The sequence below is a fragment of the Bufo gargarizans genome, chromosome 2 (genome assembly GCF_014858855.1).
Source record: "Bufo gargarizans isolate SCDJY-AF-19 chromosome 2, ASM1485885v1, whole genome shotgun sequence".
NCBI classification, from domain to species: Eukaryota; Metazoa; Chordata; class Amphibia; order Anura; family Bufonidae; genus Bufo; species Bufo gargarizans.
In genome coordinates this window covers 195,174,611-195,200,006 of record NC_058081.1, presented here as the reverse complement: position 1 = coordinate 195,200,006, position 25,396 = coordinate 195,174,611, and the positions used below count along the sequence as shown (strand labels likewise).

The window sequence follows — 25,396 nt, the reverse complement described above, 5'->3', positions numbered from 1 at the left end:
CAGAGACCCCTTGTCGTGGCCACATAACAACCTTGACCATGATGAAAGATCGCTGTATTGCAGTACAGCCATTGAACTGAATGGGATCACAGCATGACTCGCAACTTCCACAACCCCAAAATTGCCAAAAATCTAGCAATCTTGGATATCTTGCAATTCTGGTGTGACAACTTGCAAGTCATGCTGGTACCCTATTCAGTTCAGTGGCTGCAGTGTTACACAGAGATCTTTGGTTGTACAACGGGTATTGCAAGCAAGATCACTGTGTAGCCCCCCGCCTTAAAGGGAACCTGTCACCGGGATTTTGTGTATAGAGCTGAGGACATGGGTTGCTAGATGGCCGCTAGCACATCGCAATACCCAGTCCCCATAGCTCTGTGTGCTTTTATTGTGTAAAAAAATTATTTGATACGTATGCAAATTAACCTGAGATGAGTCCTGTCCCTGAGATGAGTCAGGGACAGGACTCTTTGTAGATTAATTTGTATATGTATCAAATCGAGTTTTTTGCACAATAAAAGCACACAGAGCTATGGGGACTGGGTATTGTGGATGTGCTAGCGGCCATCTAGCAACCCATGTCCTCAGCTCTATACACAAAATCCTGGTGACAGGTTCCCTTTAAGTGTGTTGTAGTATCAGCATTGATGGCCTACGGTCACACTGCTGATTTGATGGCAAGGATAGCGCATCATGCAGAGATTGAAACCCACAAACCCAGATATAAGTCACAGAGCTCTACTGGGCGCCTATGGCATGCATCTTATATGCACTGAACGCTGTGCCATTCCTCTGAATGGAAGCCACAATGCATATGTGAACAAAACCATAATTATGCATTTAATTACTTTTATTTACTAAATGGAAGAAATGTAGATCACTTTGTAAAAGCTTGGGTTTCAGCCTAATTAAGCCCAGTGTGATTCATTTTTATTGCGCAATAAAACATGAATAAGTCCAAGCTGGGTGGAAGGGGGTGTGATATTTATTATGGGAAATATATTTCCTTTTTACCTCTGTTACAATTACTTTTATCATGGATCCTACAACTTTAATAAGCCTGGGTTGTAATGCACAGGAGGCACATTAGAGAGATTCCCTTTTACTCAAATGCTGAGAGAAGTGCTATTAATTTTAACTTTTTATTAGATGATTACCTTTTTACGACCATTTGTCTGAAAAAAAAAAATATCATTTAAACATTATTTTAAAGGACATCTGTCGGCAGATTTGTCCCTTTGAAACTGGCTGACCTGTTACATGTGCGCTTTTCAGCAGGAGACATCTGTGTTGGTCCCATGTTCATATGTACCCGCATTGCTAAGAAAAAGGAAGTTTTAATATATGCAAATGAGCCACTAGGAGCAATGGGGGCGTTGCCATTACTCCTATAGGCTCAGCTCTTTCTGCAACTGCCACACCCTCTTTACTCTGACAGGGCCAGTCATGATGTTTTCACTGCCTGGCTCTGTCAATCAAAGTACAGAGCAGAGAGACAGCAGAGCCTCTAGGAGTAATGGCTACGCCCCCGTTGCTCTTAGAGGTTTACTTGCATATATTTAAACTTTTTCTCAGCAATGTGGGCACATATGAACATGGGACCAACACAGATGCTTTCCCCTGCCAAGTGTACAAGCAAGAGGTGCCCCTTAATCTTCAGAGTTTTCCCTAGTTTATGTGAGCAGATGAGGGGTACATTTCTTAGGATATTTTCCAAGCAAAATAACAAATCAAAAATGAATTAGGGTTTCTATACTGGGAGCACTGTGTCCCCTTAAAACAGCTTATTTGTGGGAGCGCCAAGAGTCAGACCCCCCACCAATCTGATATTTTTGATGGCCTGTCCTGAGCATAGGCCAACAGTATTCTGGTTCCAGAAAATCCCTTAAATATGCAAGGGGACAGTGACAGTCACACATCACCACGTTTGGCAGAGCTAAACAGAAATGAAACCGGGAGATGGAAAAGAAAACTTAACAAATGTCCCCATTAATGTAAGTTAAGAATGTTTGAAATATAAAAATAAAATGAGAGCCATTACAATATTCTCACTGGTTGAACTGCTTTTACGACCTGTTTATTAATATGTTTGGGGTGGTTGCAATGCAACTGAATTGCAGCGGATCCATTTGCTGTGGTCAGCTGATCTCTGATGCAGGCCAAGCTCATTTGGGAAACAGTTCCTGATTTGATCGCTTTCCTTTAAATATTTTTAGTCTCTGCTGTTCTCATGCTGGTGATAGCGTAGGCTCTGCACGTGTATCCGGTATAGCTCTTGTGCAGCTGTTTCCTCTGAGTATCCTTTTTGGGTCCTGTTTCTGAGTCTTGTCTTTGCAGTTAGCTTTTTCTTGTTTGCCTCTTGTCACCGGGTCCTGGAGTTCCTCAGTTGTTGTCTTAGGGCTCATTCAGGCGGATCCGCCAAACACGGATACCGGCCAGCCCTATGATAGAAATGCCTATTCTTGTCCGCCATTGCAGACAAGAATAGGAAATGTTCTAGCTTTTTTGCAGGGCCACGGGATAGAAGTATGGATGCGGACAGCACACAGTGTCCTGTTTGCATCTTGTGTGGCCCCATTGAAGTGAATGGGTCAACTTCTGAGTCCCTTAGGGTCAGTATTGCAGAGTAGGGTTTCAGTGGTTAGATATGATGGTCAGTGATGTTAATGTTAGGACTTGTGTTCAGGGACAGATCTAGGGAAAGATTCAAGAGGAGTTAGTTAGGGTCAAATGCGTCTGTTCATTTGTCTCTGTTCTTCATAATTCACCTGATCTGTTACCTGACCGCCATCATCATCTGTTTGGACCATCTTTTGTTATCATCACTATTTGGGTCCTGTCATCTATTGATGAGTAAGTTATCTTGTATTCATGTTAGGGCTGGTTCACATTGTGGTTTTTTTTTTGTGTCCGTTTGACGTATACGTTAGAATAAAAATGATACAAAAACACAGAAAACCACGTTTTTGTATCCTGCAGAGACCAGTAAATACATATACGTTTTTCATTTTTTTTTTCACAGGGGAACTCTATGGTGAATGGATGCCTCTGTATGGTATCTGTCTAAGGCATCTGTTTAACGTATACCTTTTTTGTGTACCTTACATGGATGGGAAAAATGCAATGTGAACCCACCCTTACCTGCCAGGGTTGATACGTGCTTCATCATATTATACTTGCGAACATCCAGTTGTTATACAATTCAGCCCTGCTGAAAGTCTTGTTGATGTCTGAGTACTGGAAGACACCCGGAAAAGGCGACTGCTATAGGTGAAGTCCAATTCTGCAGTTACACCTGCCAATACATGAAACGTGGGTACAATCAGGAACATTTGCAAGAGTAAGGTAATGTTCACATTTTAGATCCTTCATTGCACATTCTGTTATTGTTGACAGATAAAATAGTACTGGAAGCAAAACTAGTGATGCCTCCACAGATCGCCTTCAGCCCCCTATAAATCAATGCAATCCATCGGGATCTGCTGGTGTCCGTCATGCAGAGGATCTGATACAGCATTGTGGCCTTCATTTATAGTGAAGATGCCTTAAACTAATGGCCATTAAATACATCCAGAAAAAGGAATGCTTCAACCAGACAACCATTTTATAGTCTATCTCTGCCTAACATACTTACTGTCTGAAATGTTTAAGCTCATTCTGTTGTGTGTTGCGTGTTTCTTAGCCCCAAAGGGGTTGTCTGACTTCAGCAAATGGAATTTATCATGTAGAGAAAGTTACTACAAGGCACTTACTAATATATTGTGATTGTCCATATTGTCTCCTTTGCTGGCTTCATTAAATTTTCCATCACATTATACACTGCTCGTTTCCATGGTTATGACCATCCTACAATCTAGTAGTGGTGGCCGTGCCTGCACGTTATCGGAAAAAGCTCTGGCCTCCCTGGTGGCCAGGACCCCGCGAGTGTGCCTATGCTTTTTTCTATAGTGTGCAAGCACGGCCACCGCTGCTGGATTTCAGGGTTGTCGTAACCATGGAAATGAGACGTGGATAATGAGATGGAAAAATGAATCCAGCCAGCAAAGGAGACAATATGGATAATCACAATACATTAGTAAGTACCTTGTGTTAACTTTCTCTACATGATGAGCACCATTTAAGCTACAATATGTGACTTTTTGTGCAAGTTTTTTTTATGGTCCTTATTAATTGTCAAGGACCTATTATAGAGTTGAACATGCAAATGACGGTTCTCCTCCAGAAAGAAGAAAACTGTCTTTCTAGTGCCTGATGCACACGACCGTTGTTGTGTCCCGTGTCCGTTGTTTCGTTTTCCGTGATTTTCTGCAGACCCATTGACTCTCAATGGGTCCGTGGAAAACTCGACTAATGCACTGTTTGTCATCCGCGTCCGTGATCCGTGTTTCCAGTCCGTGAAAAAAATATGACCTGTCCTATTTTTTTCACGGACAACGGTTCGTGGACCCATTCAAGTCAATGGGTCCGTGAAAAAACACGGAGGCACACAAGATTGTCATCCGCGTCTGTTTTTTTCCTATCATTTGCATGGCAAACTTGACTTTTTTTTAGAAATTTCCTTCATGTCTGGAGAGCCTCCATAAATAAAGGAAGACACATGGAAACAAAAACGGACACGGAACAACGGAACACCTTTTTGCGGACCGATCAGGATTGCGTGCAGATTTGCGTGTGGAAAATCCGCACTGTAGGTCGCGTACATTGTATTCTATGAGAATTTAAAATTCTCATGCACACAATGTGGATTTTTTTTCGCGCTGATTTTGATCTATGGTGCGGATTTTAAAATTCGCAGCATGTCAATTTATTTTATTTTTTCTGTCCGGATTTTTTCCATTCACTTCAATAGGGAAAGTAAAATCCACATGGGGAAAATGCACATTCAAATCCTCACCAATTGATGCAGATTGACCACACAAATTTCTCTGCGAACACCTGTAGATTTCAGTGTGAATTGTCCACATATAATTCCTGAACGTGTGCATTTACCCCTAAAGAGACTCAAAAAATAACCAAGGGATATTACATGACATATCAGCCAGACTAGAGACCTAGTTCTTGTTTCTTGTCAGTACAGAGGAGGGTGCTGGTTGGTTGAGTGTGTTGCCTACTCTTTACTGGTGAGAAGCAAGAACCCTGAAGAAGCTGCCTGCAGATGGGTTACTCTGTTTAGCCGATATCCTTTAGTATGTTTTAAAGGGGTTGTTCAAGTTAAATAAAAAAAATGGACAGCCCTATAAATGTGGTTAAATAGCAAATGAATGGGCATTATTATTTATTTGAAAGGGCCATTAATTCCATGGCGTTTTGTACATCAAGAGAAGGTTACACATACATGATATAAAAAATACAAATACAATAAACATGTGACAATTAACAAAGTGATACAGAAGCGGAGAGGGCCCTGGCCACAAGAGCTTGCAATCTACAAGGGAGAGGGGAGAACACAGTAGGTGAGGGTAAAAGCTTTCTCATCTGGCAGTGTGCTGGCAGCATGCTTATTGCAGGTGGTAGGATTTCCTGGGTTTTAAGGTTACTTTTGAAGGTTTTGATGTTGGGGGAGAGTCTGATGTGCCAGGGTGGTGAGTTCCAGAGTAAGGGAGAGGCACATGAGAAATCTTTTAGTCTATAGTGTGAAGAACAGGTTGAGAGGAGAACAAGAAGACGGTCCTGTGAGGATCAGAGATTACGTGTGTGGATTTATCGGGAAAGCACTTCAGAGATGTAAGGATGGGACAGATCAGATCATAGACGGCCATATATGTAGTTGTTAGTATTTTAAACTGAATTTGCTGGTCAATGGGGAGCCAGTGAAGGGATTGGCAGAGGGGAGAGGAAAAGGAGAATCGAGGGAAGAGGGGGTTAACTGGGTAGCAGAGTTGAGGATAGATTGGAGAGGAGCAAGAGTTCTAGATGGGAGGCCACAGAGGAGAATGTTGCAGTAGTCCAGGCAGGAGACGATGAGGGCATGCACTAGCATTTTTGTTGACTCGGGTGAGGAAGGAGATCATACGAGGGATGTTCTTGATTTGAAAGAGCAAGTTGGAGGTGAGGGTTTGGATGTGTGTGTCTTGAAGGACAAGCAGAATCAAATATTATCTCCAGGCATCAGACCTATGAGACTGGGGAAAGCATGCTGCTGTTAACTGTAAATGATCACCCCTTTTCTCCCCTACTTCTTCAACTGCTGTGCTTGGGTCCTCCTGGCTGCTGTTTGTTTTCCTGGCTGCAGCAGTGACGTTCCATGCACAGAGAAACCAACATTAGTCAGCATATCCTAATGGACAGATGAGTATCGCCATGGCTTAAAATGCAAAATCAAATAGGGTGCAACAGCACCCTGCACACACAATGATACATGATCACAAAATGTATAAACTAATGGTATACGCCATATATAAATTAATGTGAGGAACCTTTTTAGTACTGTACATTTTGATCAAAATCATTTGTGCCCATCCACGACAGCAAGGAGACCTCTTTTGGACGGGAACTTACTAAATGCTAACTCTTAGGCCCCTTTCACATGGGCGAGTATTCCGCGCGGATGCCGAGCCTTAGTTGAACGCATTGCACCCGCACTGAATACCGACCCATTCATTTCTATGGGGCTGTTCACATGAGCGCTGATTTTCACGCATCACCCATGCTCCTCTTTGTGCGTTGCGGTGCGATAATCCACGGAACGCAGGCCCCATAGAAGTGAATGGGGTTGCGTGAAAATCGCAAGCATCCGCAAGTAAGTGCGGATGCGGTGCGATTTTCACGCACGGTTGCTAGGAGACGATCGGGATGGAGACCCGATCATTATTATTTTGCCTTATAACATGGTTATAAGGGAAAATAATAGCATTCTGAATACAGAATGCATAGTAAAATAGCGCTGGAGGGGTTAAAATAAATAAATAAATTATTTAACTCACCTTAGTCCACTTGTTCGCGTAGCCCGGCATCTCCTTCTGTCTCCTTTGCTGAACAGGACCCGGGGTGAGCATTAATTTAATTACATGAACAGGACCTGTGATGACATCACTCCAGTCATCACATGATCCATCACATGATCTTTTACCATGGTGATGGATCATGTGATGACTGTGACGTCACCAAAGGTCCTTGTTGCTACAAAAAGCTAAGATGAAGACAGAAGGAGATGCCGGTGACGCGTTACACTGCCCTACCTCGTGAGATTTCCCTACCCTCTGACTTCCTGTCGCATGAGCGATGACGTCGGGGGGCGTGTCTCACTTTTCTCCATCTGCGCATGCCCAAAAGGACACTCTAGTGAAAATCTTAAGGCTGAACTTAGCAGCACGCCGGGAACCTGCGCATGCGTCTGGGAGCCGAGACGCGCCTGCGCAATGTGATGGTAGGGAAAAATTACGTCCCAGTGCGCAAGCGCCGAGGGTAAACATGAATATCCATGCCAAAAGCACTTTTAACCCTTTGCAGGAGCTATTCTCATATTGGTTCTTGACTGATTGTCCTCCTATATATAGGTTCTATTATATAGGGGGTCTGTCTGCACAGTATATGGGGGGGTCTGTCTGCACAGTATATTTGGGGGGCTGTCTGCACAGTATATTTGGGAGTCTGTCTGCGCAGTATATAGGGGGCTGTCTGCACATTAAATGGGGGGGCTGTCTGCGCAGTATATGGGGGGCTGTGTGCGCAGTATATGGGGGGGCTGTGTGCGCAGTATATGGGGGGGCTGTGTGCGCAGTATATGGGGGGGGCTGTGTGCGCAGTATATGGGGGGGCTGTCTGCGCAGTGTATGGGGGGGCTGTCTGCGCAGTGTATTGGGGGGCTGTCGCACAGTATATGGGGGGGCTGTCGCACAGTATATGGGGGGGCTGTCTGCGCAGTATATGGGGGGGCTGTCTGCGCAGTATATGGGGGGGGCTGTCTGCGCATTAAATGGGGGGCTGTCGTGCGCAGTATATGGGGGGGCTGTGTGCGCAGTATATGGGGGGCTGTCTGTGCAGTATATGGGGGGGTGTCTGCTCATTATATAGGGAGGTCTGTGCAGTATATGGGGGGGGCTGTCTGTGCAGTATATGGGGGGACTGTCTGTGCGGTACGGTATATTGGGGGATGTATGTGCAGCATATTTGGGGGGGGGGCAGTGTATTATATTTGTGGCCTGTGTGTTAGATGTGTACAACCCTATTTTAACAAAAAAAATAAAAAATTCCCTATATCTCCTATGCCATGGCATGTTTTTTGCTACGAAACTGCAGTCATCTCGTCACTTGGAGAAGGATAAGAAGCGGCCCCCATCCAGAAGGACACACCTGCCACCAAATCCGTCTCTCACTGGATTCTGTAATCCCCGTCTGCTGTGTATATGTGCACCGTCCGTCTGCTGCACTGCGTCTGTTCTGCCATTTGCTCTAACTATTTTAATAAAAAAAATTGTGTCACAACTCTGACCAGCATGTTCTCCTATGGAACACAAAGTACCTGAAGTGGTAAGAAGAAGCCCATGTGTGAGGCCCGCGCCCTGGCGGGAGCATTGAAGGGGCATCTGACAGGTGACGAGCTGCTCCTGTGTACTGTGATCACCGCGAGTTCAGAGGTCGGCACCCATAGGCTGTCCACATGCTGTGAATTACATCTCCCATCATGCTGGTAAAGTATTATGGGAGGTGTAGTCCAAAACATCTGGAATACCAAATGCGTATGAATGAAAAGCATGGTGTGTGACTGGTCAGTAACAAGGGTTGAAGCCTTGACGTGGCGTTACTGCTCACATGTGTATCCATGTGCCAATTCAACCAATGTGAGTGACTGTAATTAATACTGATTAGGTAACTATAAATACTGTGACAATGGAGAATTAAACGACTGTATCTCCTACACACTGCTTACACCGTGACCGTATCTCCTACACACCGCTTACACTGTGACCGTATCTCCTACACACCGCTTACACCGTGACCGTATCTCCTACACACTGCTTACACTGTGACCGTATCTCCTACACACCGCTTACACCGTGACTGTATCTCCTACACACCGCTTACACCGTGACCGTATCTCCTACACACCGCTTACACTGTGACCGTATCTCCTACACACCGCTTACACCGTGACCGTATCTCCTACACACTGCTTACACTGTGACCGTATCTCCTACACACCGCTTACACCGTGACTGTATCTCCTACACACCGCTTACACTGTGACCGTATCTCCTACACACCGCTTACACTGTGACCGTATCTCCTACACACTGCTTACACCGTGACCGTATCTCCTACACACCGCTTACACCGTGACCGTATCTCCTACACACCGCTTACACCGTGACCGTATCTCCTACACACCGCTTACACTGTGACTGTATCACCTACACACCGCTTACACTGTGACTGTATCACCTACACACTGCTTACACCGTGACCGTATCTCACCTTTTGGACTCTTGTACACGACTATATGCACTAAAACATGTATAGTGATAGTTAACGGGCGATATTGATCGTGCGTACAGGAGCACATGGCATCTTGATGTTGTTCATGTTGTGCCTCACAATGGGCTATTGTCCCGCATTCATATGATCGATTCTCTATTCGTGCTAAACAATAGCCCCACCTGAAGCTCGACTTGCGCAGCATCATTGTAATCTAGGATTGTGTGTACTCCTGTTGGCATGATCAATGCCAGTGTGGGACATATGGCCCTCTTGTAGGGAATACAGTCGTGTGAAAGAGGCCTTAAAATGAGTTTTCTCATCTCAGACAATAGGGGCATATCGCTTGGATATGCCCCCATTGTCTTATAGCTGCTGTTCCCCGCACCTATATTGAGAACTGGTCCCCGAAATTGGAGTATGGCGCAATGCGCATGCTCTGCCGCCCTCCATTCTTCTCTATGTTAGAGTTGTGGATTAGCAAACAGTGGTCGACGGACCCCATTAAATCTGGTGTCCTCCAGCCACAGCGCTACCTGCTCCGTTCTCAATATAGGTGCGTGTCCCATCGGTGGTACCCACACCTATCAGACAATGGTTGCATATTCAAGTGATATGCCACCATTGATTGGGATACCCCTTTAACAGCAGTTAGTCCCTTGTGTGTCCATTGTGGTAATCACACTAGTTATGTCATAGCGTCATAGGGAAATCATTAATCAAACTGTTAAATTACAATTTATTAATGAATTCCTGATGATGCTGATGGACCGTGACTCCCACAAGGGCTCAAATGAAAAGGGGCAAGATTGAACAACGAACAAGCCTTTGCTGTTCATGTGCCAATCATAGGGTCTACGATCAATAAAGAGCCAAAAGATCGCTCATTACTGATTGTATTGTTCATGGTTCACCTTTGGCAATAATGTAGTTTAGGGGGAAAAAAAATACCAAGGGCTTTTCAATAAACGTACAGTAGTGACCCTATGGTGGTTTTAATGTCACCACAGCGGTAGTGCCAAAGGGTACTGTTACCCTGTACCGGCCAATGAAAACACAAATACATCGAAGTTAACTATACATTTTTTTATTTTTGTATAAATTACAATATATCCATAAAAAAAAAATATATATATATACATACTATACAAAAAATAAATGTTTTTAGTGGAGTAGGACTGTCGTGTAGGTGGTTTGAGGTTGGCAATGGTAGCCCCCCTGTCCTCTTTATTCTCTGAGCTAAAAATACAGTCCACAAGAAAGGATGCAGGTTGAAATTGTGGGTTGTATAAGGGTCTGAGGAGGAGGGTACCCGAGCATGTGTAGAGGTGGTGGGGAAAATGGTGGGACGGAGAAGTAGAAAAGAGACAGAAGGGAACACATGCCCGGGGGCTGGGAATGGGAAGGTTGTCGGTAATGGTCACTGGTGTGGGATGAGGTTGTGGGGGCCGTGGCCAATTTCTGTGACACATTCTCTAAGCATGATATTAAACTCATGCAACTGCTCGGGCGTCATTGAGTCCACCAAATTGATTATGCTTACCCCATAATGGTAGTTAGGGCTGCATTGGATCGCCGACTCTGCTCCCTCCCAGCGGCGAATCAAGGCAGCACTAAACTCCTTCTGATGTTCGTCCAAACCTTCTACAGTGTTGGAAACAACCTCTACACGGTCCACATAATCATTTTGCTTTGGCCTACCGGATCTCTGCATGCTCAGCAGGGCTCTTAAATTTGGATGTCAACCTAAGAGCCTCTGTTGAGCAGAGGGATCCGGTAGGGGACCCGGATTCTCCCAAGCAGATGCATGAGGGACAGGAGGTCTGGCGTTGGCGATCCATTCATTTTCCGCATCAGGAGGTTGTTCAGTCTCCAGAGTGCTGCTCTTAGTTCTGTATGAAAAAAATTAAATAAAAATTTACCTTTAAAAACACCATCCATGTCCGATGCTACGTCTACATTACACCATAAGTTGGCTGTCCAAAACAGGGTAGCCAAACGCTCTGCTGTTACAGACAGTCCCTTAAAGGGAACCTGTCACTGGGATTTTGTGTATAGAGCTGAGGGCATGGGCTGTTAGATGGCCGCTAGCACATCCTCAATACCCAGTCCCCATAGCTCTGTGTGCTCTTATTGTGTAAGAAAACAGATTTGATACATATGCAAATTAACCTGAGATGAGTCCTGTCCCTGACTCCTCTCACATACAGGACTCATCTCAGGTTAATTTGCATATGTATCAAATTGATTTTTTTAAGCAATAAAAGCACACAGAGCTATGGGGACTGGGTATTGCGGATGTGCTAGAGGCCATCTAGCAACCCATGTCCTCAGCGCTATACCCCAAATCCCGGTGACAGGTTCCCTTTAAATTACATTTCTTTTTACATTTCATTTACATTTCTTTAAAAAATATATATAATTTACCTTCTTTGTGCCATTGTGCGTCGTCGTAAACCAAGGCCGCTATATATGTACTCCCTGAGGTTGCGCCGGACCCAATCGGGACTGAACCTCCTTCTTATAGTCCATCCTGAAGCCGTCCTGGATAGATCAGCGTTGTGTAACCTGTTTAAATGTTGGGAAAAAAAAACATAACATGATGTAAGGTTAAGAACAATATGAATGTTTAAAAAAAAAAATTGCTGTTCTTACAACATATCTTCTGAGACACCGCATTTAAATCCCCCCAGGTCTCAGAAAGGTCAGAACATATGTCCCTCTATGGCCGTGTAAGCAGTGTGTAGGTGATACGGTCACAGTGTAAGCAGTGTGTAGGAGATACGGTCACAGTGTAAGCTGTGTGTAGGAGATACGGTCACAGTGTAAGCAGTGTGTAGGAGATACGGTCACGGTGTAAGCGGTGTGTAGGAGATACGGTCACAGTGTAAGCGGTGTGTAGGAGATACGGTCACGGTGTAAGCAGTGTGTAGGAGATACAGTCGTTTAATTCTCCATTGTCACAGTATTTATAGTTACCTAATCAGTATTAATTACAGTCACTCACATTGGTTGAATTGGCACATGGATACACATGTGAGCAGTAACGCCACGTCAAGGCTTCAACCCTTGTTACTGACCAGTCACACACCATGCTTTTCATTCATACGCATTTGGTATTCCAGATGTTTTGGACTACACCTCCCATAATACTTTACCAGCATGATGGGAGATGTAATTCACAGCATGTGGACAGCCTATGGGTGCCGACCTCTGAACTCGCGGTGATCACAGTACACAGGAGCAGCTCGTCACCTGTCAGATGCCCCTTCAATGCTCCCGCCAGGGCGCGGGCCTCACACATGGGCTTCTTCTTACCACTTCAGGTACTTTGTGTTCCATAGGAGAACATGCTGGTCAGAGTTGTGACACAATTTTTTTTTATTAAAATAGTTAGAGCAAATGGCAGAACAGACGCAGTGCAGCAGACGGACGGTGCACATATACACAGCAGACGGGGATTACAGAATCCAGTGAGAGACGGATTTGGTGGCAGGTGTGTCCTTCTGGATGGGGGCCGCTTCTTATCCTTCTCCAAGTGACGAGATGACTGCAGTTTCGTAGCAAAAAACATGCCATGGCATAGGAGATATAGGGAATTTTTATTTTTTTTGTTAAAATAGGGTTGTACACATCTAACACACAGGCCACAAATATAATACACTGCCCCCCCCCCCCAAATATGCTGCACATACATCCCCCAATATACCGTACCGCACAGACAGTCCCCCCATATACTGCACAGACAGCCCCCCCATATACTGCACAGACCTCCCTATATAAATGAGCAGACACCCCCCCATATACTGCACAGACAGCCCCCCATATACTGCGCACACAGCCCCCCCATATACTGCGCACACAGCCCCCCATTTAATGCGCAGACAGCCCCCCCCATATACTGCGCAGACAGCCCCCCCCATATACTGCGCAGACAGCCCCCCCATATACTGTGCGACAGCCCCCCCCATATACTGTGCGACAGCCCCCCAATACACTGCGCAGACAGCCCCCCCATACACTGCGCAGACAGCCCCCCCATATACTGCGCACACAGCCCCCCCCATATACTGCGCACACAGCCCCCCCATATACTGCGCACACAGCCCCCCCATATACTGCGCACACAGCCCCCCATATACTGCGCAGACAGCCCCCCCATTTAATGTGCAGACAGCCCCCTATATACTGCGCAGACAGACTCCCAAATATACTGTGCAGACAGCCCCCCAAATATACTGTGCAGACAGACCCCCTATATAATAGAACCTATATATAGGAGGACAATCAGTCAAGAACCAATATGAGAATAGCTCCTGCAAAGGGTTAAAAGTGCTTTTGGCATGGATATTCATGTTTACCCTCGGCGCTTGCGCACTGGGACGTAATTTTTCCCTACCATCACATTGCGCAGGCGCGTCTCGGCTCCCAGACGCATGCGCAGGTTCCCGGCGTGCTGCTAAGTTCAGCCTTAAGATTTTCACTAGAGTGTCCTTTTGGGCATGCGCAGATGGAGAAAAGTGAGACACGCCCCCCGACGTCATCGCTCATGCGACAGGAAGTCAGAGGGTAGGGAAATCTCACGAGGTAGGGCAGTGTAACGCGTCACCGGCTACGCGAGCAAGTGGACTAAGGTGAGTTAATTTTTTTTATTTTTTTTTTTAACCCTTCCAGCGCAATTTTACTATGCATTCTGTATTCAGAATGCTATTATTTTCCCTTATAACCATGTTATAAGGGAAAATAATACAATCTACAGAACATCGATCCCAAGCCCGAACTTTTGTGAAGATGTTCGGGTTTGGGTACCAAACACGCGCGATTTTTCTCACACGAGTGAAAAAAGCATTACAATGTTTTGCACTCGCGCGGAAAAATCGCGGGTGTTCCCGCAACGCACCCGCACATTTTCCCGCAACGCCTGTGTGAAAGGGGCCTTAAGGTGCCACCCGCCATCCAAGGAATTTAGGGAAGGCAAGTTCCATATATAAACTGAACCAACTCTGTATGCTACCTTTCCTGGTGCCAGTGGACCTCCAATTAATACAGGGAGAGAAGCCTTCAGCTTTATACTACATTAAATAAAAGCAGCTTTTCAGAAAGATGGGTTAGTGTAACAATACAGCCTGGACCGCAGCGGCTCCCTGTGACGATACGCTGGCTTGCGCTCCAGCGTGGAACGCACCGGCCGTCTGCGATGATACGCTGGCTTGCGTTCCAGCGTGGAACGCAGCGACCGCCTGTGTTGTTACGCTGGCTTGCGCTCCAGCGTGGAACGCAGTGGCCGCCGGGCCTTCTGTGACTCCGCCCACTTACCATTCAGCCCTTAAATTGAAGACAGGTGCTAAGCAGGGTGTTCCACTAATGGAGTGCGCACCCTGCTAGCTCCATGGTATCTGAGGACTCTGTCCACATATCCAAACCTGGATGCCTAACTACATCGTGAAGGACTGTCTACCTTCTTGCCACTGGCTTTCTAGCCAGGACCAACTAACCGCAAGTATATGCCTGTTACCTGCTCTGATTAATGTCCTGGAACTCAGAGTGAACCTACTGCATAGTGTATACTAAACTGTGGACATGCTATACTAACTCTGAACCTATGGCATACTATATACTAGGGCACTATATATACTGATGCTATATACTAACCTTGAACCTATGGCATACTATATGCTAAACTGAGGACATGCTATATACTAACTCTGAAGCTATTGCATGCTAGATGCTAACTCTGAACGTTGCACAAGCTTATACTAACTCGTGACTTCTGTAATTCTGAGAGTCCCTCCTTACCATCAGTAAAACTAATTAGATGGATAGCGGTAAATGATTTTGTTACCCCAAACTCTCCGCCTAAGACTGAGAGTGACGCCTGGGGTACATACTGAGTAACCGCGAATCCCACAGCCAAACACAAGGGTGGTGGGATAATAGTGGATGTCCATTGCTTCCGCAGTTGAGATCCTAACTGATCAACTAGGTGCGTTACAGTTAGTCAGGAGTGCATGACCAAAATTGAGACAGCCAGCAGTGATGTTCTGTGCACACAGGTCACTACTGCAGCCAATCACTGGCCTCAGTAGCAACGTCTTGTATACTGTTGAGGCCAGTAATTGGTAACAAAGGTAACTTGTGTGCGCAGAACATCACTGCTGCAGCCAGGAAGATGACATCAGCAGCAGGAAGGACTGGAGACAATGGAGAGAAAAGCGGCAAGTATTAGTTCTCTTGTTGTTTTACCATATATGAGGCTGGTTGAGTTTTTGTTTTACTTGGACAACCCCTTCAAGGCCCTCAAATGGGCTAGATACTGACTTACAGGGTTAGGCCTCATGCACATGATCGTCTGTATACGGAACCATTCATTTCAATGGGTCTGCAAAAAAACGGAATGTACTCCGTATGCATTCCGTTTCCGTATTTCCGTTTTTCCGTTCCGTTAAAAAATAGAACATGTCCTATTATTGCCCGCAAATCACGTTTCGTGGCTCCATTCAAGTCAATGGGTCCGCAAAAAAAAACGGGACACATATGGAAATGCATCCGTTCCGTTTTTGCGGAACCATCTATTAAAAATTTTATGCCCAGCCCAATTTTTTCGATGTAATTACTGTATATGCCATACCGGAAAAATGGAACGGAAAAACGAAACGGAAACACAACAGAAACAAAAAACGGAACAACGGATCCATAAAAACCAGACCGCAAAACACTGAAAAAGCCATACGGTCGTGTGCAATAGGCCTTACATATAGGTGTTACTAGAGAGACATTTTTCCTCTTTCTAAAGGAGAAATAATTTGCATACATTTGCCAAGGGAGCATAGCCTATAAAAGTCCCTACACTAGCTGCATATCTGCAAGGAGAATCAGTAACTCCCGGGAGCTGCACTTTATGGTACTATTGTATTGTTCTGTGAGCACATCAGTAATGGTGGCTACATTTACTTCACGGAAATGTATCACCTACATTTATTTGCTAATTAAAAAAACTAATACTAAGACATACTCTTTGTCTAATATGTTTTTATTTTCTGATTATAGATTTTCATCTTATTCTTTTTTTTTTTTTCTCTGTAAATGACTGAGGAGCAATCCATCTTGCCTGAGCTGCTATTAACAGCATTTAGAGATTTGCTTTATAGCAGCCACATGGCGCATAGGAACCTGTACTCTGGAGATGACTCATTGGCTCATGTGGGAGAGCTTTTTAGACATGTTTTGTGACCTGTGCAGAGGTCATTGCGTAGGAAGGGAGAGGAGTTCAGCTGTGACCATCTCCTATTGTGAATATTGTGATCTTGTGTTAGATATACACAGGTGTAGATACTGTGAATGGTGGATCCTGTGCTACGTAATATACAGTAAATATATATATATATATATATATATATATATATATATTATACCTTTCCTTGTACTCCTGCCTGCAATGCTAATGAGATGACTACTAAAATGGGATCTTTAAAGAACAGGAAGTTTGATCCTATTATGAGGCTCAGTGGCCAGCCATGAATATTGCAAGATTTTAGAGTTTTTTTAATAGCTAGGAACAAGAAACTATATAAAACTATATAAAATACGGGTACAATGCGTGACGTGAACACATAGCACCCGCACTGAATCCTGACCCATTCATTTCTATGGGTCTGTGTACATGAGCGTTGTTTGTCGTGCATCACTTCTGCGTTGCGTGAAAATCGCAGCATGTTCTATATTCTGTGTTTTTCACGCAGCCCTGGCCCCATAGAAGTGAATAGGGCTGCATGAAAAACGCATTGCATCCGCAAGTAAGTGCAGGTGCGATGCGTTTTCACTGATGGTTGTTAATAGATGTTATTTCTAAACGCATCAAAACGCATTGTACCCGCGCTGAAAAAACTGAACAACGCAATTGCAGACAAAACTGAACTTGTTTGCAAAATGGTGCGAGTTTCCCTGAATGCACCCTGAACGCATCTGGACCTAATTCGTCACGCTCATGTGAAAGTGGCCTTAGGCCTCTTTCACACGGGCGTCAGTTTTTTTGCCCGGATAAGAGCCGGGTGCGTTGCGGGAAAATGCACGATTTTTCCGCGCGAGTGCAAAACATTGTCATGCGCAACGCATGACAATGTTTTGCACTCGCGCGGAAAAATCGCGCATGTTTGGTACCCAAACCCGAACTTCTTCACAGAAGTTCGGGCTTGGGATTGATGTTTTGAAGATTGTATTATTTTCCCTTATAACATGGTTATAAGGGAAAATAAAAGCATTCTGAATACAGAATGCATAGTAAAACAGCGCTAGAGGGGTTAAAAAAAATAAAATAAAAAATAACTCCCCTTAGTCCACTTGATCGCGAAGCCGGCATCTCCTTGTGTCTCCTCTGCGCTGAACAGGACCTGGGGTGAGCTGCTGCATTAAATACCGGTTAAGGACCTTTGATGACATCACTCCGGTCATCACATGGTACGTCACATGATCTTTTACCATGGTGATTCACCATGGTAAAAGACCATGTGATGACCGGAGTGACGTCATCAAAGGTCCTTAACCGGTATTTAATGCAGCAGCTCACCCCAGGTCCTGTTCATCGCAGAGGAGACACAAGGAGATGCCGGCTTCGCGATCAAGTGGACTAAGGTGAGTTAAATTTTTTTATTTTTTTTTAACCCCTCTAGCGCTGTTTTACTATGCATTCTGTATTCAGAATGCTATTATTTTCCCTTATAACCATGTTATAAGGGAAAATAATAATGATCGGGTCTCCATCCCGATCGTCTCCTAGCAATCGTGCGTGAAAATCGCACCGCATCCGTACTTGCTTGCGGATGCTATGCGATTTTCACGCTTCCCATTCACTTCTATGGGGCCTGCGTCGCGTGAAAATCGGACAATATAGAGCATGCTGCGATTTTCACTCAACGCATAAGTGAGGCGTGAAAATCACCGCTCATGTGCACAGCCCCATAGAAATGAATGGGTCAGGATTCAGTGCGGGTGCAATACGTTCACCGCACGCATCGCACCCGCACGGAAAACTTGCCCGTGTGAAAGGGGCCTTACAGTTCACCCTATGTTTCTGCCTTTCAACCCCTTCTGTAAAAGTGGACAATTTAGGCTGAGTTCACACGAGCGTGACAGATTTGGTCCGGATGCGTTCAGGGTGCGTTCAGTTAAACTCGCACCATTTTGCAAGCAAGTTCAGTCAGTTTTGGCTGCAATTGCGTTTAGTTGTTCAGTTTTTTCCGCACGGGTGCAATGCGTTTTGATGCGTTTTTCACGCGCGTGATAAAAAACTGAATGTTTACAAACAACATCTCCTAGCAACCATCAGTGAAAAACGCATTGCATCCGCACTTGCTTGCAGATGCAATGCGTTATTAACGCAGCCCCATTCACTTCTATGGAGCCAGGGCTGCGTGAAAAACGCAGAATATAGAACATGCTGCGATTTTAAAGCATTGCAGAAGTGATGCATGAAAAAAAATGCTCATGTGCACAGCCCCATTGAAATGAATGGGTCAGGATTCAGTGCAGGTGCAATGCGTTCACCTACTGTGAACGCAGCCTTAGGCCTCTTTTACACGAGCGTGACAGATTGGCTCCGGATGCGTTTAGTAAAACTCGCACCATTTTGCAGGCAAGTTCAGTCAGTTTTGTCTGCAATTGCGTTCAGTTGTTCAGATTTTTTCGTGTGGGTGCAATGCGTTTTGATGCATTTTTCACGCGCGTGATAAAAAACTGGAGGTTTGCAAACAACATCTCTTAGCAACCATCAGTGAAAAACGCATTGTATCTGGACTTGCTTCCGGATGCAATGCGTTTTTCACTGAAGCCCCATTCACTTCTATGGGGCCAGGGCTGCATGAAAAACGCAGAATATAGAACAGGCTGCGTTTTTCACGCAACGCAGAACTGATGCGTGAAAAACAACGCTCATGTACACAGACCCATTTAACCGAATGGGTCAGGATTCGGTGCGGGTGCTATGCGTTCACATCACGCATTGCACTCGTGCGGAAAACTCACTCGTGTGAAAGGGGCCTAATAGTTTTCTCTTTCCATGCCAGCAAGATCTCAACTAACCGCATCATTGTCTTCAGTAAACCCTAATGACTCGTGTGAAAGGGGCCTTAAAGCGTGATGTAATTAGCAATGCAGCAAAAGGGAAAACCATAGTGAAACAGAATAAAATATAAAACTTTCTGACCAATTGAATTTTTTTCAACAGTAATATTGTGGAGGAGTATTATGACCACTTTTGCTTATTACCCACAAAGCAGTAGTAATGAAAATATGCGGCTAATTACTGTTCTGGTTGTACTTTCCTAGCTTTCATAATGCTGTGATTTCTTATGGTGTGGTTTTATTACAGCATGTTACAGTCTGAATGCAAATTCCTGACCCTTACAGCTTTTAGTATATACAAATGGAATGGCTAATAAAAAGTATACAAAACGGGTCCACAAAACCAACAATTCCAAGATCTAGATGCTTAGATCTCGGAAATGAAGTTCTTCTTTCTATAGTGTTTATACTGTACTTTTATTAGAATTGTATGTCTCAAAAGGGGTTGTCAATTTATTTTTATTTTTTTAAATCTATCTCCCCCCAGCTAGGGGGAACTGTGGAGAAATCCAAACCCACCTGGTCCCTGCCGCTTGGTTCCAGCTCTGTGGCTGTCTTTACTGGACTTTTTGGTCCCTGTCTGTCAACTTCCTGCACAGAGGAGGTCATGTCCCCCACTGCAGCCATTGATTGGTCTCAGCTGTGACATGTCCATAGTGGACACAGGGACACATCACTGCTGAGGCCATTCATTGACTGCAGCGGCGCACCTGACCTTCTCCATCTTGAAATTTACCAACGGGGACTGAAAGTCCAGTGCAGCCAGCCCTGGAGCTGGGACCGAGCATTGGGGACTAAGTAAGTATGGATTTACTGCTGGAAAACCCCTTTAATTGTTTAGTTTTATCCAGAATTGCGTTCTCTTCTGCTCTCAGATGTAAAACATGAGAATAAAAAAAGTGATAACCATTCCCCATAAGCTTTCCAGCATGGTCACCCGCTGGCTCGCACACAGAGAGCTTGCAAAAATGATTTATTATGGAGTCAAATGACTCTCTAATGAGTAATTACAATGGGAGACTCTGGGATTTCCTCTATAATCTTTCAACCTATGTACCTGTTTTGGGAATGCTTTCTGTGAACAAAGTGATTTCCTTTATAGGATATCATTCAGATATAGTCATATAATATGTAACACTCAAAGTAAATTCACTGGTAATATAAACCAACTGCACATCATATAACAAACAGTAGAGGTAATACTTGCATATACAGTGCTGTTAGAACTGGCGGAGCGAGCAGCTGCTGCCATACTGTAAGACACTTTTCTGTACCTCTTGGTTACTTTACTTTAGTATTTTACTCTAAAATTGCACACATGAATACATTGACACATTTTATGGCTTCCATTAGCTATGCCCCCTTTTCTAGTCCCCAAAACATCAGAACATCGGCATACACACCCGTTTGTTAGCGCAATTTGCGAATGGAACATTTGCTATTGTAAACCTGCCCCTAACGTCAGTACTCTGAATGGTTCATATCACCCCGGATCTCCCCTGTAACTTGGCATTTCCAGTCTATGCTGTAAATTATTGGTAGTAAGAAATTATTTAATGACGGTTTCAGTGGAAGCCAGCAAATTGTTTTCATGCAGAATAATAACTCAGTTCCAAATATTATTCTGAATGTGTCCACTGACCTCATAACCTACTTTAATTGAGACACGTTAAATAGTATGAATGCACATAAAGTCATGACAGTTATTATCCGCTATGTGATCAACCCGTATTTTAAATATGTGTGTATTGCCCTCTCAGTGACCTTCTCCTGTCTCTACTCTAATCGCCTCCCCACACTCTTAGATACAGGACTTCTCTTACAGTGGTATGCACTGGTCAAAATTACTGTTACTCTGAACAGTTAAGCAAGTTGAATATTAAATGATCTCCAAAAGGCAAGATAAAGGGGTTCTGCAGTTTGTTTTAACTGATCTATCCTCTGGATAGATCATCAGCATCTGATCGGCGGGGGTCCGACACCTGGGACCCCCGCCGATCAGCTGTTTGAGAAGGCAGCGGCGCTCAAGCAGCGCCGCGGCCTTCTCACTGTTTATTGCCGGCCCAGTGACGTCACGACTAGTATCAACTAGCGTGGACGGGGCTAAGCTCCATTCAAGTGAACAGGTGTCAGAACCCCGCTAATCAGATGCTGATCTATCCAGAGGATAGATCATCAGCTAAAATAAACTGCAGAACCCCTTTAACCTCTTCAGGACACATGACGTACCGGTACGTCCTGTTGTCCTGGTACTTAAGGACACATGACGTACCGGTACGTCATGTATGGTTCCAATCACTGCCGTCCAGCGGGCGGTGATCGGAACCGGTGCCTGCTCAAATCATTGAGAAAGCACCTTGGCTAGATGCGCTGGGGGTCCTGTGACCCCCCCATGTCGGCGATCGCAGCAAACCGCAGGTCAATTCAGACCTGCGGTTTGCTGCGCTTTCTGCAGTTTCTGATCCCCACGGTCCCTGACCGCGGGGATCAGAAACTTTAAAATGGCGAAAATAGTGATTTTTCACCCCCCCTGCACCCCTGAATGATTATTATGCCGGCGTGTGGTGCAGAGGGGGTGTTGCAGGCAGTGCGGGAGGTGGGCGGTGCAGCAGGCGGGATCACGATCACCCGCCTCCTCTTGAATATTCATTGGTGTCCAGTGGTTATACCAGAGTGTCAGCACATTGCTGACACTCTGGTATAAACGGCTGACATCTGTGCTGCGATGTCAGCCGTTTAACCCTTTCATACCGTGGTCCGTACGGACCGCTGTATGGAAAGGGTTAACAGTCAGGGAGATCCCTCCCTCCCCATCAGGGGGCTGCTGTGCCTTTGCAGCCCCCAGACAGAAAGGGGTAACTCCCCTCCTTCCCCTTGCCCTTCTGCTCAGTTGTGGCAGACAGGGAAGGTTCCCATGGCAACAGGACACCTTCTCAGGCATCCTGCTGTCCATGGTGCTGAACAGATCTGTGCTAAAGGCATAGATCTGTTCAGACAAAGTGTAAGTAAAATACAGTACAATACACTATATAGTGTACTGTACTGTATTATACAGACATCAGACCCACTGGATCTTCAAGAACCAAGTGGGTCTGGGTAAAAAAAAAGTTTAAAAAAAAAGTAAAAATCAAAAAACACTGATTAAAAATGAAAAAAAAAAAATTCCCTACACATGTTTGATATCACCGCGTCCGTAATGACCTGCTCTATAAAACGGTCATGTTACTTTATCCGAACAGTGAACGCCATAAAAATAAAAAACTACGATGAAATTGAAATTTTGCCCACCTTACTTACTTCCCAAAAAAGGTAATAAAAGTGATCAAAAAAGTCGTATGTATGCCAAAATAGTACCAATAAAACCTTTGAAGGCTTGTTCACAATCACCATTAGGAAAGGCAAGGGTGATGCAAATTTCAAAGCTTTATAAATACCCAGACTTCCATAACCTTGTCCCCAAAAAACAGCAGCAACTGCCTAACACTGAAAAAATATTAATTTAGACAGGCTGCCTAGACCTGTACCAGGATTATCACAGGGTCTCAGGCTGGATGACATATCTGGTGCAGGAATAGACACTGTTATATAACTGTTAATCCCCTATTGGTTGGCTGACGTAGAGACAGAATTTTATGCCGGAACTGTGGCGCAATTTTTTACCAAAAGGTTATATCATAGGCTTTCCACTAAACCCCACCCACTTTCCAAGTGATTCCGAAAATTGGAAAAAGCATAGTTCACCAATTTGCGCCAGAATTGTGCCAATTTGTGCCACTTTTTAGACAGAGTCTAGGGACAATAGTAAGTCTGGATCACTGTGCAACAGTATCATAGATCATAATGTATTACATTACAACAGTATGCTAATACTTAGATGTTTTAAATAAATATGTCTAATAGTATCATTTAATCAGATAATGTAATAAAAATATAATAAAACAATAACAAAAAAGGAACAACATTTTTTTGTGCTTCTATAAAAAACTGATGGTGGCCCACGAAAAAGTAGCCCCGCCTCCAATATCTCCAAATCAAGCTGCTTTAGTTGTCCATAGCAACCAATCAGAGCTCAGCTTACATTTTTTCAGAGCCCTGTAGTAACTGAAAGCTGAGCTCTCATCTGGTTGCTATAGGCAACTAAGACTGATTTATTATTCAGTTTGATAAAAGGGGCCCATTTGTGTCAAAAAGATGGTGTTCTCCCTGGAAATGGCATCAAATCGGCTCTGTTGCAAACATGAAGAAACCGAGGCCTCCATCGGTCAGGACAGCTGAAGTTGTGCATGAAATTCAACAACGGATTGCAAGTAGCCCCCAAAAATCAACTTGAAGACCGTCTCAGCAAGTTTGGTGTATCACGATTGACGTGTCAGCGAGGGCTGAAATCTCTGAACCTGAAACCGTACCGAATAACGTGTGCGCAGGAAATTACTGGACTTGGTTGCTGACTATGATTGCTGACAGACATTTGGACCCGTTGCTGTACTTCATGATGGACATTTATCAGGCCCCAGAATATGAGGTACTGGTTGGCTGAAAATCCTCATTTGACTCCTGAAACACCACTTAGCCATACCCACAGCTGTCCATGTGAATTCCCATGTTCTTATTTTGTAGTACTCTTTGTCCTAGAGCTCATGCACATGAACATATGTTTTTTTTTTTTTTCCACATCCAATACGCATTTTGTGCAGGTCGGATGCAGACCCATTAACTTCAGAGGGGCCGTAAAACATGCAGATAGCACACCGTCAGCATCTGTATGTCCACTTCATGGCACCCACAAAAAGGTGGAACATGTCCTATTCTTGTCTGTTTTACAGGACGTTCTGTTCCGCAAAATGTGGACCGCAAAACACAGTACGGACGTGTGCATGAGCCCTTAGCTGTAAACAACCTGAGCTCTCCTTTTAAAGGTCGCTGGATAAGCTCAGGCACACAATCCCTGTCTGCTACCGCAATCCTGTGAGCTGTTCTTTGCTAGATTACCTTATGCACTGGATCATGAATTTTATTTCAATAAAGAGATTGGGGGACATTTATCATTTACCTACGCCAGCTTTTTGGCCTCAAAGTCAAATTATGGCACACAATACACTTGCGCAAAACGTAAGCTTTTGCACTTTTCCAAAAAGTGCCCAAAGGGGTGAGGAGAGTAGGTGGTGTGGGGCTAGGCATAGCTGACCGGGCATGTTTATTATAATTTACAGTTTCTTTGTAGCATGGATGTCAAACTCATGGTCCTTCAGCTGTTGCAAAACTACAACTTCCAGACAGCACATGTACTTGCTTGACTTTAATGTGTATATTCACATATCCATGGTGACACCACGGAAGCATGACAGATGACAGATCCTTCACACATGATATAGTCTATGGGTCTGTGAAAATCATAGACACAACATAGATGCCATCCGTGTTAACTTTGATCCGTGGTTTTCATGGATTGTTGCTAGGAGATGCTCTGTAAATTCACTTTCAGCCTAGCAGTGTCCGTGGAGTACAGATGACACTTGGAGGGCAAAAAATGGATACATCGACCAGGGATTCTTCACAGGCATCTCCACAAATGAACTACTGACCATCTCGTCACAAATGTCATTTTGGACATGGACGTGTGAATGAGGCCTAAGTGTGTCATATCCACTTAGGAATAACATGAATTGCAATTCTCCAGATGTCCAAAAATGTTCTCTTTTGTCTTACAAACTTTCCACATAGTCTTTCCAGGCGACTCGGTCTTCTCTTAATTGTCACATGTCCAAATCATGTCCAAGACAATTATTCTTGTCAAGCTACCAAGTCATTGCTTTCCTTGACATTCATGTTTTTCTTAATCGGCATCCCCAAGGCCTGCATGATTATT

The 25,396-nt window shown here is 44.5% G+C and overlaps 1 long non-coding RNA gene across 1 annotated transcript in view; it reads right to left on the bottom strand.

Moving 5' to 3' along the window:
* Window positions 1-1,621: 1,621 nt before the first annotated feature.
* Window positions 1,622-25,396, bottom strand: part of LOC122927725 — a 58,800-nt gene continuing 35,025 nt past the window's right edge. Inside the window, exons 3-4 of the long non-coding RNA XR_006387817.1 lie at window positions 3,142-3,295; window positions 1,622-2,694 (exon numbers count right to left, since the gene is read on the bottom strand). This is a non-coding gene — a long non-coding RNA (uncharacterized LOC122927725). The remainder of the gene's footprint in view (window positions 2,695-3,141; window positions 3,296-25,396) is intronic.